At 40.9% G+C, this 18,854-nt stretch overlaps 1 pseudogene; it reads right to left on the bottom strand.

The window, feature by feature from the left end:
* Window positions 1-298: 298 nt before the first annotated feature.
* Window positions 299-1,230, bottom strand: LOC128048581 (olfactory receptor 6C2-like; annotated as a pseudogene).
* Between the last annotated feature and the right edge of the window lie 17,624 nt (window positions 1,231-18,854).

Below are 18,854 nucleotides of genomic sequence, written 5' to 3'. Positions count from 1 at the left end.
AAACCAAGATAGAGTTTGGGAAAGCCCATATTCCTAAAAATCTAATTTTATGTTCTCTTGATATCATCTATCATCTTGAAGAAAGGTTATTTTCAACAAGGGCTGAAATGACCTAACATGCTTATTTCAACAAGCTTTGAAACGATTATTTGGGGCCTGAGATTCAGTAATAACTATAAAAGCATGTTAACATCTCTAGACAATAGACCAGAGTACAATAGTTAAGAAATGAAGATTGTGACCTTAAGGCCCACTGCTCTTTTTAAATTTATATTTTATGCTTTGCTTCAACATTTGTTTACTTCTTTGACATCAGTGAAATTCTGTTGATTAAATCTGTAAAAGTTTGTTTCACTTGCTTGTTCCTCAGTGTATAAATGAATGGGTTTAATGGGGGCAACTGAAGTAGTAAGCGCTGACACACACTTATTAATTGTCACTTCATCCTTTGCTGAAGGTTTGGCATAGATGAAGATACAACTGCCATAGGTGATAAAAACCACAATCATGTGAGAAGAACAGGTAGAAAAGGACTTCATCTTTTGCTGAGTGGAAGGGAAGCTTATGATGGTCCTGGTGATGTGCATAGAAGATATAACTACACACAGAAATCTCAAGATGTCAGTCAACACAGCAAGGACAACAGCCTTCTGTTCTATGAACCATGCGTCTGAACAAGAGATCTTTAGCACAGGAGAAGCATCACAGATAAAATGATCAATGACATGATAGTCACAGAATTCCAGATTTAAGCCCAGGCAGAGTGGTAGAAATATGACCAGACAACCTGCTATCCAACAGCAAAAAACAAATCTTCCACAGGCTCTACTGCTCATGATGGCTGCATAATGTAAAGGTTTGCAGATGGCCACATAGTGGTCATAGGGTATAATGGCCAGGAGAAACAATTCTGTTGCTCCAAAAAGAATGACAAAAAGTAGTTGAGCCGCACAAGCATTATAGGAAATAGTCTTGTCCCCATTTGATAAGCTGTATAAGAATCTGTGAATGAGGCTGTAGTTAATAAGATTTCTAAAAAGAATAAGCATTTGAGGAAAAACTACATGGCAGTTTTAAAGTGAGAATCTACTAAAGTGAGTATAAGGATGGTCAGATTCCCAGTATACTCAATGTATAGGAAACAAACAGAAACATAAAAATCAGAACCTGCATTGGAGGACCATCTGTCAGTCCCAGGAGTATGAATGTAGATAATGTACAGTTTCTCATTGCTGACTTGTGCTTCTTCTCAAACTCCTCAGAAATTCAAGTGACATTGAACTGAGAAAACCTATATAAAACCATGAGGCCATGGCCACTGGTTAAAATAAAATCCAATCAAGTCAATGAATAGTCATTTTCTTCTTTGACATGACAGTGACCTGCCAAAAGTCTGGAATTCTCAGTTTTGTTTTGTTTTGTTTTGTTTTGATGTGCATTAAAGAAATCCTCCAGGTCATGTTTTTCTGGAATAAGTTTGCACTAGAGTCCATATTTTCATACCCCCCATATGCTCTGTAATCTGTATTTTTCAATTAATCTAAACACTGTGCTCTATTATGTGAAATGTATTTAGCTATATAATTAGAAAAGATCATCCATATGATATGATTTTGTGGGTTTTCTAACGATCTTTTCTTCCAAATAATTCTTCACTACTCACAGGTTCAAATGAGCTTGCAAGCTGCTTAAAGTGTGGGTCCCTGTTAAATGCAAATCAATGGCCGAGACTGATATTTTATACAGAGCCTGGAGGCCAGGTATCCAGTATTTGAATGTTTGCGGTTACTCCAATGAAAAAAGTTATTTCATTTTATTTTTGATATCAGGATTATCATGCAAATAACCTACATTCCTTTCCAGTTTTGCTATTTATCTTGAAGCTTCTACATCAATATCAGACTTTCCCTGCATTTCACTGTAATAGAACACAATGTTTGATAAGTACTACATAAACAAGTTACCTGCCTCAATATTGAGTAAATTAGTATCAGTGAAAAAACCCTGAAGAATTTAACCTCAATTGATTGTACTTCCAAAGTCACGAAGGACATGGGAGACAGGATGAAACACAGGTTGGAGGAGACCAAGGACACAGGACAACTCTGTTTCAAGTAGTATCTTGAATCCTGCAACAGAAAATTGACATTAGTGGATAAAGTGGGAAAATCAGAATCAAATTTGTATTTAATTATTTTAATATTATTATTTTATTTTTTCAATTAACCCTCCTCTCCACTCAGACCCTTCAAGCCAGAGCCACAAAGCTTCTCTTTCCAGTGCCTTAGGGACTCTCAGTGAGCAATGAGGTTGGCCAGCAGGTTGCACATGCTCAGTCCGCAGGCGTCAGTTTCTCTGGTAGGGATCTAGAGTGTGGCTCCGTTGCTACAGCCCTGGTCCGGGCACCTAGAGAGCGAGGGACTTGCTGTGGAGGTGGTGGAATCTTTGCTCTCTGCTCACGACCTGGACCTGTCCTTACATCTGTATTTTATTAGTTATTAGTATTTGTATACAGTGTTAATTCCTCAGTATTAATAATTCCACTAAGATTATGCAAGTTGCTCCTATTAGGGAGAGATGGGTGAAGGATATCTGGGAACTGTCTGTGCTATATTTTCGGTTCTTCTGTAAGTACAAAATTATTTCATAATGAAAAATTGACCAAACGGAAATAAAAAAGAAAGAAAATGGGAAAAGCACCAGCAATTATTGAGCACTTTCCATATGCCAGACAGTAGGCTGAGGAAAGTCTTTCCATGGATTATTTGTCTGGAATAATACATCCTCTCTTCCAATCCTTTGTTCTTCTTTAGCCATATTTTGGCTGATGTCCATTTTATTCTATCTATAAGTATATAGGATATCATTTGAAATGAATTTTGACAGTTAAAATTATGGATTAATATTAATCAGCAATATCTGAATTGCATGGATTCTGTCTATACCTAAAAGCCAAACTTATAACGTCAACTAATAAGACCCAAAACTTGGAGATTTTGACCCCCTTAATAATACACTCTCGTGATGAGGAAGTCCTCCTTTAGAAAGAAATGTTACCAATGAAACAGCCCTTCAAAGTGCTTTCACCATAGGGGGACATTCACTTTACACACCAAAACAACATCTACAAGTTTGAGTGGAGTCTGTTTCATGATACGACTCTGTTCATTACCAGCTTCCCACCCTTAGTCTTTCCTTCACTAGACTGATATGGAACTTATAGGTTTTACAGCTTTTGGCTTAGAATCACTTTCTGCAAAAAAAATTCTTGAAAATTCATTGTGTAAGTTATTTGACTCTCTTTTTTTGCCCCTCTAGATCACTATGCTTAACTCTTTGTTACCACTAAATATGTGAATGTAGTTTTATTGAGATTGGGCTATGTCTTGTTCATTGACAATCCACAGCAGCTAGCCCTATTTAGGAGAAGGCAATGGCACCCCACTCCAGTATTCTTGCCTGGAAAATCCCATGGATGGAGGAGCCTGGTAGGCTGCATCCATGGGGTCGCAAAGAGTCCAACACGACTGAGCAACTTCACTTTCACTTTTCAGTTTCATGCATTGGAGAAGGAAATGGCAACCCACTCCAGTGTTCTTGCCTGCAAAATCTCAGGGACGGAGGAACCTGGTGGGCTGCTGTCTGTGGGGTCGCACAGAGTTGGACATGACTGAAGTGACTTAGCAGCAGCAGCAGCAGCAGCCCTATTTAAAGTTTGTTAAGAGCTCAATAAATATATTTATTGTAAAATTAATAAATTTTATATGTACACTTCTGACTCAGAACAAGCAGTTTGTTTGCTTAGTTAGAGAAATTTCCATTGTCTTTTTGACCCATTTTTTAACAGAAGTATGTAATCCCAAGAGGGTTCCCCAATTTTTTCCTAAAAACAACCAATTGAATTCTTCTGTGTTTTAGCTTCTTTGAAGTATAAATGATATAAAAATGTACATTCATTTTATATGCCATATATAATCTCTGTTGTCAATTCCACTTCATTTTAAAAATGAGATCTTTAAGATATTAAAATAATTCTTTACTTTCTTGCAGTACACAAAATGCTACCTGTCATATTTAGTCCTAGACTAAAAAAAAGTTATTTAAAAAATTTTTTGATCAAAAAATATAATATATGTTGCATTCTCTGATTACTTAGGGCTTCGCAGGTGGCTCATTGGTAAAGAATCTGCCTCCAATGAAAGAAACTCAAGAGAATCAGGTTTGATCCTTGGGTCAGCAAGATTTCCTGGGGTAGGAAATGGCAACCACTCCAGTATTCTTGCCTGGAAAATTCCCATTGACAGAAGAATCTGGCAGCTACATCCTATGGGGTAACAAAGAGTCCAACAAGACTGAGCACATAACACATACACACACACACACACACACACACACACACACACACACACACTGATTACTTACATAACAGCTAAATGAAATGTTTCCTATCCTTCAGTTATTATCTAGATACCTCATCACTTTCCTATGTTACTGAATCAAAAGGCATTTGACACAGAGGCTTCACTTAAATGATTACCTGGAGTTTCACTTGGTTGCCTTACAGAATTCCCTTTCTTATCATTAAGAAAGGTAAATTTAAGCTCTTGCTTGCTACCTACTCCCATTTAGCCTAAAGTGTTTATAGAAAAAAAGAAAAAGTTTTGCTAAAAGTTAGCCTCCCTACCTCAACAGGAGTTTAAAGGTCATACAGAGACAACACAGCATTTCCAGTGGTAGAACAAGAATGAATTCTCTCTGCAGCCTAGATGCCTCCCCTCAGCGCTGTCATCCCAACTCCAGATAGCTGACTCTCTCAAGGATCTAACCTGTGTGTCCTGAGGAAAGAGACTAATCTTTTATTCCAAATTTATCACTATTTTTTTCAGTCCTTCATATTCCACCTTCTTAACACTTCAATGAAACTAATTGACACTGATACTGATATAGATGTTAAAATACTGAATTTTTTACAATATGAAAGACTATTAGGGGATGGAGTCACTGACTTGTAAGCAAATAAGTCACTCAATTCGCATATATTACACACAGTTTTTGTTTAAAATGAGGGAAAGCTTATGGCAGAGAACATGTAGGTGCATTTCTCTAAACTTCCATTGTATTTAGACGAACTTCACCATATTGATACATGAAAACAGCTTATCAATGATTGCCCTATATTTGCCAAACATATTAAGAGGCTACACTTTATAAGTAGTTGCTGAAACCTTTCATAAAATATTAAAATGACAAGTCATATGAGTTATTTTGGTACAGATACTTTCCTCAGAGGAAAGCATCATTCTAGAGTTCAGAAAAGGGACAGGAAATGATTTTAAAAATATTTATTTGATAGTCATAACCTCTGATGTTCCCTGAACCCCAAAGTCACAAAGGGTGAAAAAAGAAGTCACCCAGGAAGGTCTTATTGTGAAGAGAGAGGAGGGTGGTCTCTGCCCATTCTTAGGAGCACAGACTCCTACTCACAGAAGGCTCTGCAGTTGATAGTTTTCAGTAAGTCGTCCTCCACCCACACAAGATGAAGATTTTTCTCAACAGAAAGCCTGCCTCCCACTGAGTCCAGGAAGTCTTTACTCTGGAACTGAAGAGCTAACAGTAACTTAAATGGCTAGGTAGGGATCTCTCTCTGTTCTTAGGAAAGTTGATGTTCTGATATTTCTGGCAGAGGAACATATTTCTAAACTGACAGAATTAAAACCAATACAATATTGTAAAGTAATTAGCCTCCAATTAAAATAAATAAATTTATATTTTAAAAAATTGACCCAGTTTTCAATTAAGTGAAACAAGCAAACATGTCTTAAATGTTACTAATGAGTCTCTTGTGTAATAGACTTTGGGGACAGATAAGGGAACACAGACCTGGGGAAAATGTCCTCAGAGAGGTGCCTGTAAACAACATTAGCATCAGAAGAAGCCAGGTATGCAATAATTAGTATCAGATTACAAGACAAAAGGTAACCATCTGTTATTTTATTTTAAAATTTGTGAGGCATTTATGATAAAGACAATGTTTCCAGTTTACTAAACTTGCAATATTTGTAATTAATGGTTGAATGTGGGCTTCCCTTACAGCTCAGTTGATAAAGAATCCGCCAACAATGCAGGAGACCCAGGTTCGATTCCTGGGTTGGGTGAATCCCCTGAAGAAGGAAATGGCAACCCACACCAGTATTCTTGCCTAGAGAATCCCATGGACATAGCCTGCCAGGCTCCTCTGTCCATAGGGTTGCAAGAGTCAGACACGACTTAACAACTAAACCACAACCAATGGTTGAAAGTGAAAGTGAAAGTCACTCAGTTGTATCAGACTCTTTGCTCCCCATGGACTATACAGTCCAAGGAATTCTCCAGGCCGCAACGCTGGAGCAAGTAGCCTTTCCCTTCTCCAGGGGATCTTCCCAACCCAGGGATCAAACCCAGGTGTCCTGTATTGCAGGCAGATTCTTTGCCAGCTGAGCCAACTGAGCCTCAGGGGAAGCCCAAGAATACTGGAGTGGGTAGCCTATCCCTTCGCCAGTGAATCTTCCCTACCCAGGAATCGAACCGGGGTCTCCTGAATTGCAGGCGAATTCTTTACCAACTTAACTATCAGGGAAGCTCAATTAAGTGTCAGTGTAACAATTCACATAATAATAGAGAAAAAATATTTTATCAAAAAGAAAAGGCAAAGTGAAAATGTACTTTTGATAGTTTTCTGATATACCTTCCAGATCTTTATGATTCTTCTATTTATACATTTCATGGGCCTTTTTAAAAAACTGAAGTATAGGTGATTTACTGTTGTATTAATTTCTGCTATAAAGTGGTTCAATTATACACACATATGCAATCTTTTTCATATTTTTTCCATTATGGTTTATCATAGGATATAGTTCCCTGTGCTATAAGTAGGACCTTGTTGTTTATCCATTCTGTGTATGTACTAGCTTGTGTCTGCTAATCCCAGACTCTTGTACTATCCCTCTCCCACTCTTCTCCCCACTTGAAAACCATAAGTCTGTTCTCTGTGTATGTCAGTTTTTATATGGTAGATTAGTTCATAGATGTTATATTTTTAATTCTACATATAAGTGCTATCATATGGTATTTGTCTTTCTCTTTCTAACTTACTTAGTATGATAATCTCCATCTACATCCATGTTGCTGCTGCAGCTGGCATTATTTCATTTTTTATGACTAAAATTTAATTTTGTATATATGCTGCAGCTTCTTTATCCATTCATCTGTCAGTGAACATTTAGGTTGTTTCTCATGGGCCTTTTTACTTCTATATTTATTTATGATCTTATTCTATTTCATTAACATTTTAATACATATTTTTACATTTATGTTTATATATTTTTTGTATTTATTCATGTTCATATATTTTTATTTGTTTTATAGAAACATTTTTAAATGCTTTCCCTATGAAAAGTGAGTCACTCAGTCGTATCTGACTCTTTGCGACCCCATGGACTGCCAAGCTCCTCCGTCCATGAAATTCTCCAGGAAAGAATATTGGAGTGGGTAGCTGTTCCCTTCTCCAGGGGATCTTCCCAACCCAGGGATCAAACCCAGGTCTCCCGCATTGTGGGCAGATTCTTTACCATCTGAGCCACCAGGGAAGCCCAGTGTTCTAAATCTGGTTAATACCCTCTGTATGTGCATGCTAAGTCGCTTCAGTTGTGTCCGACTCTTTCCAACTCTATTTAGACTGTAGCCCACCAGGCTCCACTGTCCATGGGGACTCTCCAGGCAAGAATATTGGAGTGGATTGCCATTTTCTTCTCCAGGGGATCTTCCTGACCCAGGGACAGAACCCACATCTCTTATGTCTCCTGCATAGGCAGGCGGGTCCTTTACCACTAGCGCCACCTAGGAAGAGCTAAATTTTAATCATTTGGTCACACTGCAAGGCATGTGGGATCTTAGTTCCCTGACCAGGGATCAAGCCCGTGGCCCCTGCATTGGCAGCTCAGAGTCTTAACCATCGATCCACCAGAGAAGTCCCTAGTGCTTTGATTTTAATATGTCTGTGTGTAATTTTCTTTGAACATCACTTTTATGAGTTGATTAAACTTCTTAAATGTATAGATTTACTTCTTTCCTAACATTTTGGAAAGTTTCCAGCCATAAATTATTCTTACATTTTTTTCTGTCCCAGTCTCTCTTTCTCTTCCTCTTGGATCCAAGTTACACGTATGATAGACTTCAACATTGACCATTGGCCCCAGTATCTTTGTAAATTAAAAAGTTCACTTCTCCCTTTTATAAGGATTACAGTTTCTATTGTTGTAATTTTCAATTCATCGCTTTTTTCTTCTGAAATCTTTATCCAACAATTAAGCTCAAAGTGTGACTTTTTTCAGAAACATACTGCATTTTTCATTTCTAACATTTTCCTTTTAAAACTACATGTTTTCTCTTTCTCTTCTGAGAAATCTTTGCTTTTCATTATCTTCCTTTATCTCATAGCACAGTTGTATAGATTGATTTAAAATCTCTGTGTAATTCTATCAATATCTGAGTCCTCAGGACTTGGAACCTGCAAGATGTACTTCAGTAAATGATTTTTTTTTTTTGAATGGGTCACATTTTACCCATTCTTTATATAGTCCATGATTTTGGATTCTATCCTCACATTTTGAATATTATACTACCTAAACTCTGAATTCTATTTTATTCACCTGGAAAATGTGAATGATTTTTTTTTTAAGCTAGCAATAAACTCTTTGAGACTCAAACTACAAGCTTAGTCGTGTCTTATGTTATATGGCTGAACACTCAGTTTAGTAATTTAAACCTTTGCGAAAACTGCTTTTCTTTGTTGTTGTTGTTGTTGTTTGAGCCGTGGGCCTCTGGTCCAGGGTTCGTCTTGAAATGAGTATGCTTATATATGTCATTAAGGTCTGCTCTTCTCTAACTCTCTCATGAATTCCTGCATTAGTGTCAGACCTGCCCAGAGACCTTTCCACGTATCCTGTTATTGTAGAGCATATTCTGCTAATGACATTTAGTTTCAGTTGGTTGATGGGTTATTGGGACATTTTATATCCTTGTTGACTATCTGTCTAGTATTTCTATCTGCTACTGAGTAGTAACTTCAGAGAAGACAATGGCACCCCACTCCAGTACTCTTGCCTGGAAAAATCCCATGGGTGGAGGAGCCTGGTAGGCTGCAGTCCATGGGGTCGCTAAGAGTCGGACACGGCTGAGCAACTTCACTTTTCACTTTCATGCATGGGAGAAGAAAATGCAACCCACTCCAGTGTTCTTGCCTGGAGAATCCCAGGAACGGGGGAGCCTGGTGGGCTGCTGTCTATGGGGTCGCACAGAGTTGGACACGACTGAAATGACTTACCAGTAGCAGTACTTAATTTTCCAACTGTAAATGTAGACTTTTTTAATTTTTCTTTTATTGTGTTATTTTTTTTGCTACATGTCCTTTGAAGTTCTGTTTTTAGATGCTTTATTAGTTTGCTCCCTGGAGAAAGGCATGGCAACCCACTCCAGTATTCTTGCCTGGAGAATCCCATGGACAAAGAACCCTAAAGGGCTACAGTCCATGGGGTCACACAGAGTCGGATACAATTGGAGAGACTTGGCACACTTCACACTCATTAGTTTGCTTTCATAGCAACATAACATATTGGTAGAATAAGACAACATAAATACATTGTCTAACAGTTCTGGATGCTAGAATTCACAAATCAAGTTATCAGTTTCTTCTGAAGAAGAGGAAGCTGAGCAAGTAGCTCTTCCATGCCTCTCTCTGAGCTACTGGTGCGGTCAGTATCCTTGGTGTTCCCTCACTGCATATCTCTAGTTTCTGCCTCCATTATCACCTGGCCATCTTCTTCCTCCATGTCTCTGTCTTATATCATCTTCTCATTATTTGTGTCTATCTTGTATCCAAATTTACCCTTTTAATAAGACCACTTGTGATACTGGAACAGAGCCCAGCCTAATGACCTCATCTTAACTTGGTAGGAGGTAGGGTAGGAGAAGAGGAGCTAGGGCCAGAGCCAGGTATGAGATAGGGTTTCTCTTCTGCTCAGAGGCCATCATTGTTTATTGGGAGTTGGGTCAGGTCCCAGGTTCCTAACGCAGAAGGCCCAAGGATTGGGTCTTAGCTGGTTCATTCACTAGAAGTTTGGTCTGGTTTCTCTTCCATTCCTACCCTGTTCTGCATGGATCTGTCTTGCAACCTTGGCTGTACATGACTCCTGCCAGTCTCCAGTTAACCTTCAGAATGAGAATCATTCTATATGTTGTATTTTCAATGTGATCCTAGTTGGGGAGGTGAGTTCCATGGCTTCCTACTTTGCCATCTTGAAACACAAGCTTGAAACATTTTTAAGTTTGTATTTCTATACATCCTTGCCAACACTCATCATTTTTGGACTTTTTTGAAGATTAGTCATCCTGAAACCTAAGAGGTCTTCCAGGTATTACTATGGATTCTTCTTATTTTAAATGTAAGCAATAATTTGAGAATGAAGAATAAGTTGTTCCTCATTAAATTATTTTTTATATTGGTTTTCACCTATAGAGACTTTCTAATTCCATCATTACATCTATGCTTGTTGGTTCACATGTGACTATAAGAAAAGTTTTTGTAGTTTTTGTATATTTCTTCATTTCACATCATATTGTTTATCTTATTCTATGAGATATAAAGCTTTGTTTCTCATATGATTCTCATTTTGTTCTAGATGTGTTCAACAAGAAACCCTTTAAGCCTGTGCTCTGTGTTTTTGATAAGCTTCCATCATTTAAAAAATAATTTAATAAGCTCAAGAAGTTTGAGACTATATCCTGTGCTGAATTCTAGATATTGTTTCCACATCCACTTCAACCCAATGTATCGATCCAGAGTCCAACTGAAAGAAGAAAGATAAATTTGGTGTGGGAGTAAACCAAACTGATGCTGCATTTGTGAAAATATTTAAAGAATTCAAGTAAGAAAGTGTCACATTAGCCCATGTACCTATTGACATTAATCTAGGACAAAAGAGGCAAAATATATAACAGAGAAACAATTGCATGTAAAGAATGAAATTATAACATTCTCTAATACCACACACAAAGTAGTATTGCAATGGATTAAACACCTAAGTGTAAAACTGGATACTATAAAACTCCTAGAGGAAAACATAGGCAGAATACTCTGACATAAATCACAACAAGATCTTTTAGACCTGTCTCCTGGGGTAATTAAAACAAAAACAAAAATAAACAAATGGGACCTAATTAAACTTAAGAGCTTTTGCCCAGAAAAGAAAACCACAAGTAAGAAGAAAAGACAACCCTCAGAATGAGAGAAAATATTTGTAAATGAACCATCACAAAGGACTGACCTCCAAAATACTCAAGCAGTTTATGCAGCTCAATATCAAAACACACACACACACAACAAAAAGAAGAGCAGAAGACCTACACAGACATTTCTTCAAAGACAACACACAGATGGCCAACAAACGCATGAAAAGATGCTTGACATGACTCATTATGAGAGAAATGCAAATCAAAACCACAGTGAGGTGTCACATCACACCAGTCAAATGGCCATCATCAAAAAAATCTACAAACAATAAACGCTGGAGAGAATGTAGGGAAAAGGGAAAACTTTGCTCTGTTGGTGGGAATATAAGTTGATACAACCATTATGGAGAATAGTATGGATGCTTCTTAAGAAACTATGAACAAAACTGCCATATTACCAACAAATTCCACTACTAGGCTTATACCCTAAGAAAACCGAAATTCAAAAAGACACTTGTACACGACTATTCATTGCCGTACTATTTACAATAGCCAGAACATGGAGGCAACCTATATGTCCATTGAAAGATGAATGAATAAAGAAGTTGTGTACATATATACAATGAAATAATACTCAACCATAGAAAAGAATGAACTTGGGTCATTTAGTGATGTGGAAGAACCTAGACTCTGTCAGAGTGAAACAAGTCAGGAAGAGAAAAACTAATAGTAATGCATATATGTGGAATCTAGAAAAATGGTACTGATGAATCTATTTGTAGGAGAGAACTAGAGACACAGATATGAAGAATGAACATGTGGACACAATGAAGGAAAGAGAGGGTGGGACAAATTGAGACAGTAGCATTAACATGTATCCCCTACTATGTGTAAAACAGGTAGCTAGTGGGAAGCTGCCATACAGCACAAGGAGCTCAACTCAGTGCTCTGTCGGACAGTAGGTGAGGATGGGGGTATGGAAAGAGGCTTAGGAGGGAGGAGATAGCTATGCAAGCTGTTGTACAGTAGAAACTAACACAACATTTTAAAGCAATTATACTTGATATAAAAAATAAATTTTTTTTAAAAAGATCAGGTCAGCTGAAGTGGTTAGTATCCTCCAGTTAGGGCTGCTAGAATCTAAATCAGGACAGCTGGAATCTGAACAGAAGTTCCCCATGTATCTTTGGCTAACTGACTGACTGAACACATGCAGAGCAAGTGTAGTCTGTGTTCGCCAGTGATAGGCTGAAAGTTTGACAGAGATAGTAGGGGCTGAATAGTCAGTGGGCTTGGTGTTATGGCCCAGCCAAAGTAAAGACAACTTATGAATATCTTCTCAACCACAGGCTTCCAGCTGAACACTGGGAGAGCCACTTAAGAGTCAGGACTACATTCTGGGGCAAGTGTCAAAAATATTAAAGCCTAAGGGTAGAATCAATCCACACTTCTTCTCATAGGCAAAGTTTTATTGGATCGTGTCCACTCCAGCTCATTTGCTTAATATCTAAGATTCCTTTTAACAATAAAGTTGAGCAATTTTGACAGAGACCTCATGGCCCCAAAAGCCAAAACTGTTTACTTTCTGGCTTTTTACAGAAAATGTTTGCCCATCTCTGATGTGGTCATAGGGGCTTCCCTAGTGGCTCATCAGTTAAGATTCCACCTGCAGTTCAGGAGAGTGGTTTGATTCCTGGGTTGAGAAGATCTACTGGAGGAGGTCATGGCGGTCCACTCAAGTGTTCTTAGCTGGAGAATACCATGGACAGAGGAGTCTGGTGGGCTACAGTCCATAGGGCCACACAAAGTCAAACATGACTGAAGTGACTTATCACGCACACAGTATAGAATTTACTTTTGCATTTTGTATTATTTGGGAAGCAATAATGAGAGGTAGTTTTCTAAGCAGCTATTGTTCTCTTCATCTCCCCAGATTTTTTCTGGGGGCTAATTCTTACACTTTTTTTTCATTGCTTTGCTCAGCTGTTGCCATACCCTCCTTTAGGGGATCTTCCTGACCCAGGAATCAAACTCCTGGTATCTCCTGTCTCTCCTGACTTGCAGGTGGATTTTTTACCAACTAAACTCATGGACCAGCTAGAAGAATCCAATTATCCCATCCCTCTATAATCTTCCCCTTTGCTCCTCAACACTTTGAAGGATGAGAATTTGGGGAAAACTGTTTATTCTCTCCACCTAGAGCTCACACTAAGAACTATGCTGCTGCTGCTGCTGCTACTGCTACCAAGTCACTTCAGTCATGTCGGACTCTGTGACCCCATAGATGGCAGCCCACCAGGCTCCACCATCCCTGGGATTCTCCAAGCAAGAACAGGAGTGTGTTGCCATTTCCTTCTCCAGTGCATGAAAGTGAAAAGTGAAAGTGAAGTTGCTCAGTTGTGTCCGACTCTTAGCGACCCCATGAACTGCCGCGTACCAGGCTCCTCCGTCCATGGATTTTCCAGGCAAGAGTACTGGAGTGGGGTGCCATTGCTTTCTCTGAACAACTATGTTAGGTAGTTAGAATAGGAAAAAGGAGTCCAGAATGGCGGTGGCTAAAAGACAAGGAAGGGAAAAGCCTATAAAAATAGAACAAAGGAAGATCCAAGGACTGGAGTGAGGACCTCAGGTAGAACAAACAGCACTCCTGGCTAGCCCAGTGTACATAGGGCAGGTCCAGGGGGAGGAGAAAAACATATTAAAAAGGAGCCAAAGGGACAGGGGTCTCTCTCCTGCTCTCTCCCGCTCTGTCCCACTCTTCCTGCTCTCTCGCTCGCTCTCTCACTCTCTCTCTTTCTTCTGTTCATGTCTTTTGGGTCAGCATGCTCTCACACCTTGAGAATGTATTTTCCTTTATTTTCTAAATTAAACTCAGCTATAACACGGAGCTGTAACACTGATCTGTCCGAGAGCTGTGACACGGTCTGTCTGGGGGCTGTAATGCTGGCGCGTCGCCTCAAATTTTTGTTGTGACGAGACAGAAACGAGGAAATTACACACTCCCCCGACATCTATGGTGTCCTGACTCTGATTTATCCTGGCTGAAACAGCTTTGGCATGGGCCCCACAAGGAGGAGGCCAAGCACAGCAGGAGACCAACTCGGTGAAATCTCCCACAGTGGAAGCTGAACGCGAAGAAAATCCAGTGCAAGGGAAGTGACAAGAGGCCCAGCATGCTGAAAACCAGGAGAGGGAAAAATGAACTCAGCAGAAAGCTCACACAGCTCAGTCTCACATTCCAGAAGACCTCCAGTTAAAGTAAGTGGTCCTCGCTCCTGTGGCTGGAAGGACATATGCCTAGCAAAATCTTAATTCCTTTACAACCTCTTGTTTCTTGTTTCCTTGAATCCCCCTCACCACCACCCCCCCACCACCACCGTGAACAGGCAAGTGTAAGTGGGTGCAATTGAGGGACTCTGGAGAGGGTACTTCTCAGTATGTCCCAAAGGCTCCACTATCTGCTGAGCCCCAGTAGCTGTTACCCAAGCCAGTTGGGGTTCTCCTATCCTTACACTTCTTTGTGCCAAGGATCAGGCCAATGAAAACTGTGAGCACAGGCCAGGTATTAAGCAGATTTTGAAGGGGATTCCTCGGCACGTTTTTCCCACTGCTTTTTCCTTCCATCCTCCAGCTCCTCTCTCCTGGGACTTGAGCCCAGCCAAAACCCATGATGCCTGGCTTCAGGACCTAATGAAGCTCAGGCTCTGACGTCTCATTGCAAAAATTCAGTTAGAGACACAGTGATAGGAAAGAGGTGGATTTGTCTGGATTCAGAGAGAAGCACACTCTGCAGGGTGTAGGCCATCACAGGGGGCAAGTGCTTTGGCCATGGAATGTAGTGTGGTTTTTGGAACTGGGTGAATTCATTTGCTAATGAGTGGGAGGATCATCCCAACCATTGGGGAAGCACCCACTCCTCTGTCTTTTGACAGTGCCTTGGAACTGTCTGCCACCACTGAGTGTGTCATTTCGCTTGCAGATTGTGGATTAAGGTTTACTTGAATTTGACTTGTCATCTTGGACCCATTTGATTTTAATTGGTTTATGTTATGCCCTTGTGCTATGTCATTCTTTCAAAAGTTGTGCCCTGCCCCCTTCCCTCCTATTTCATGCTTTTTTCTTGAGCCCCATCCGGGCCCACAATGTTGCCTCTACAATCTTCTGGAGGGACAACCAGAAAATAGCTGGTCCTTGGGAGGGAAATACTGTATAATATCCAATTCCTCTAGATAATCAGGCCTTCATCTTCCATGTTTCCTACAACATGTGCAACATCAGCATCTCTCAGTGAACCTGCTAGGGTGGGAGACAGGCACTCAATGCTTGTTAGAAGTCCATCTATTGGCATCCCTTCAAAGGCAATTGGGCTTCCAGGGATAATGTTTGCCACTTTGGGAGTTAGCCCTGCAGGCTTTTTGGACCCAAACCCTTACCATCCTTCTCCTAAAGTTACAAGCATACCCCCGAATCAAATCTCCACTCCACTTTTATGAACATCTGGTTTGTTGCCTCTTATCAATTTGTTCTTAAGCCAATTACTAACTCCTACAACCAGGACCCTGCTCCCTTGTGGGCAACATTGCTCCACCTCACTTATTATTAAAATACTCTTAATGCCCCTAACAGGGCTGGATAACCCACTCCTTGTCATTACTTCTGTTGTTATTACCTAAAGTGGGTCTATGACAATGGAATGTTTACCATTGGAGACACCCTAAACTGCTCTTATAGAGGACTATGGGAGGAAATCAGTGACTTATGATCCCTTAGAGTAGTAAGAGGATAAGGCTTATGACTGTTTCACCAGGTTCCCAATCTCTGGGCACAGGCTTGGATTGCTTTACATCATGATATCTTTTCCCATCTGTGGTGAACAAACTGGCAATAAATTAAAATTACAACCCCTTAATCCTACCCAGCACTGGTCATGCTGGAGACCTTGGGGATGCCCAACTCCAGCCCAGGGGTTTCAGGAGGTCGACCTGCCTAGATCTGCCTAGGGATCCAGCCCCCAGGAGGTTGTCACACCTCAGCCTGCTTGGGGATCCATCAGCCCGGGATCCCAGGAAGTTGACCTGCCTCAATCTGCCTATGGATCTGGTCTCTGAGAGGTTGTCATGCCTCAACCTGCTCAGAGATCCACCAATCCAGGAGTCCCAGGAAGTCCACACGCTTCGACCTACCTGAGGATTCAATCTCCAGGAGACTGTCATGCCTCAGCTTGCCTGAGGATCTGCACCCTGACCCAGGGAAGCCTGGCTCTCAGATTGCAACAGTACTGGGTAGGATAAGCTTCAGAAAGACTCACCCCTAAAGAAGTCCACCCATGGAAACAGAAGGAAGCCTATTACTTGTGGGACTGTGCCCGGTCTCAGCAATAACTCAGGAGCCCAATGAGAACCCCATTGCCTTTCTGGAAAGGCTAAAAGACGCCTTCCAAAACTTTACCAATCTGGACTTAGACTCTTACAAGGGACAGGTGATTTTAAAGGATAAATTCCTGTCCCAATGTGCATCAGACATCAAGATAAAACAACAGCTACAGCAGCAAGACCCTGCTGCCTCTTTAGATGAGATGGTCCAGACAGCCACCAATACCTTTTGTAACAGAGAACAGGAGAGGGAGGCCAAGGTCCAGGAGAGGAAGAAAAGGAAAGAGACAAGGCATGCCCAGATGCTGGCCACCCTCCAGGGAAGCGCTATGGCAAACCCTAAGTCCTTGAAGGACAAAGCATGAGGCAAATACCTAATCGGCAGACAGGTGGGGCATTGGGCCAAAGAGTGTCCAAACCATGACAAATCTCCTAAAATGGCTTGCTACAAATGCCACAACTGGGACACTGGGTGGCACTCTGCCCTTGGGACCCAAGAGCCTCAAGGTCAAGTGCCAAGCTTTCCTTCACGATGGTTCAACAGGACTAAAGCAGCCCTCTCCAGCCAGCCTGCCTGTCACAGATAACCATCATGGGGCTGGAGTGAAGGGCGCAACTGGATGTGGCAGGTAGGTCCGAGAATTTCTTGGTAGACACAGGGGCTACCTACTCTGTCCTGACCTCCTACTCCGGAGCCTTCTCCTCACAAACCTGTACCATTTTGGGTGCTACAGGCAAAACAATTACAAAAAGATTCACCTGAGCACTTGTTGCTGGGATGGACAAATATTTTCCCACCAATTTCTAGCAGTCCCTGACTGTCCTCCCTTATTGGGAAGATATTTCTCCCTGCCTTTGAAATCTTGCAGCTATTGCAGTCCTGATGGAAGATACTTTAAAACTCTCTTTTAGGGCAAACTACTTTTACTAGTCACCAAGTGAAACCACTCCTAAATGGGAGAGTCCATTTATGGATGTCTAACCAAAGAATCCTCAGATATTAAGTAGTGCTGATGGAAAATCCAGGCCTCACTATATCCCGTTGTGAGATACGTAACCCAACCACCCTCCTGCATGCACCCGAGGGCTCTCTCACCTTTCAGTTCAGTTCAGTTCATTTGCTCAGTCGTGTCTGACTCTTTGTGACCCCATGAACCACAGCACGCCAGGCCTCCCTGTCCATCACCATCTCCCGGAGTTCATTCAGACTCCATCCATCGAGTCAGTGATGCCATCCAGCCATCTCATTCTCTGTCGTCCCCTTCTTCTCCTGCCCCCAATCCCTCCCAGCATCAAAGTCTTTCCCAATGAGTCAACTCTTCGCATGCGGTGGCCAAAGTACTGGAGCTTCAGCTTTAGCATCAGTCCTTCCAAAGAAATCCCAGGGTTGATCTCCTTCAGAATGGACTGGTTGGATCTCCTTGCAGTCCAAGGGACTCTCAAGAGTCTTCTCCAACACCACAGTTGAAACGCATCAATTCTTCGGTGCTCAGCCTTCTTCACAGTCCAACTCTCACATCCATACATGACCACAGGAAAAACCATAGCCTTGACTAGATGGACCTTAGTTGGCAAACTAATGTCTCTGCTTTTAAAATGCTATCTAGGTTGGTCATAACTTTTCTTCCAAGGAGTAAGCGTCTTTTAATTTCATTTCTGCAGTCACCATCTGCAGTGATTTTGGAGCCCCCAAAAATAAAGTCTGACACTGTTTCCACTGCTTCCCCATCTATTTCCCATGAAGTGATGGGACCGGATGCCATGATCTTCATTTTCTGAATGTTCAGCTTTAAGCCAACTTTTTCACTCTCCTCTTTCACTTTCATCAATAGGCTTTTTAGTTCCTCTTCACTTTCTGCCATAAGGGTGGTGTCATCTGCATATCTGAGGTTATAGATATTTCTCCCGGAAATCTTGAATCCAGCTTGTGCTTCTTCCAGTCCAGCGTTTCTCAAGATGTACTCTGCATACAAGATAAATAAGCAGGGTGACAATAAACAGCCTTGACGTACTCCTTTTCCTATTTGGAATCAGTCTGTTGTTCCATGTCCAGTTCTAACTGTTGCTTCCTGACCTGCATACAGATTTCTCAAGAGACAGGTGAAGTGGTCTGGTATTCCCATCTCTATCAGAATCTTCCACAGTTTATTGTGATCCTCACAGTCAAAGTCTTTGGCATAGTCAATAAAGCATGGAAAAGAAATGCAAGAAAGCAAA

The sequence above is a fragment of the Budorcas taxicolor genome, chromosome 5, assembly GCF_023091745.1.
Source record: "Budorcas taxicolor isolate Tak-1 chromosome 5, Takin1.1, whole genome shotgun sequence".
In the NCBI taxonomy this organism is placed as follows: Eukaryota; Metazoa; Chordata; class Mammalia; order Artiodactyla; family Bovidae; genus Budorcas; species Budorcas taxicolor.
Note: the sequence above shows the minus strand (reverse complement) of the source record. Positions and strands in the feature narration are given on the sequence as shown.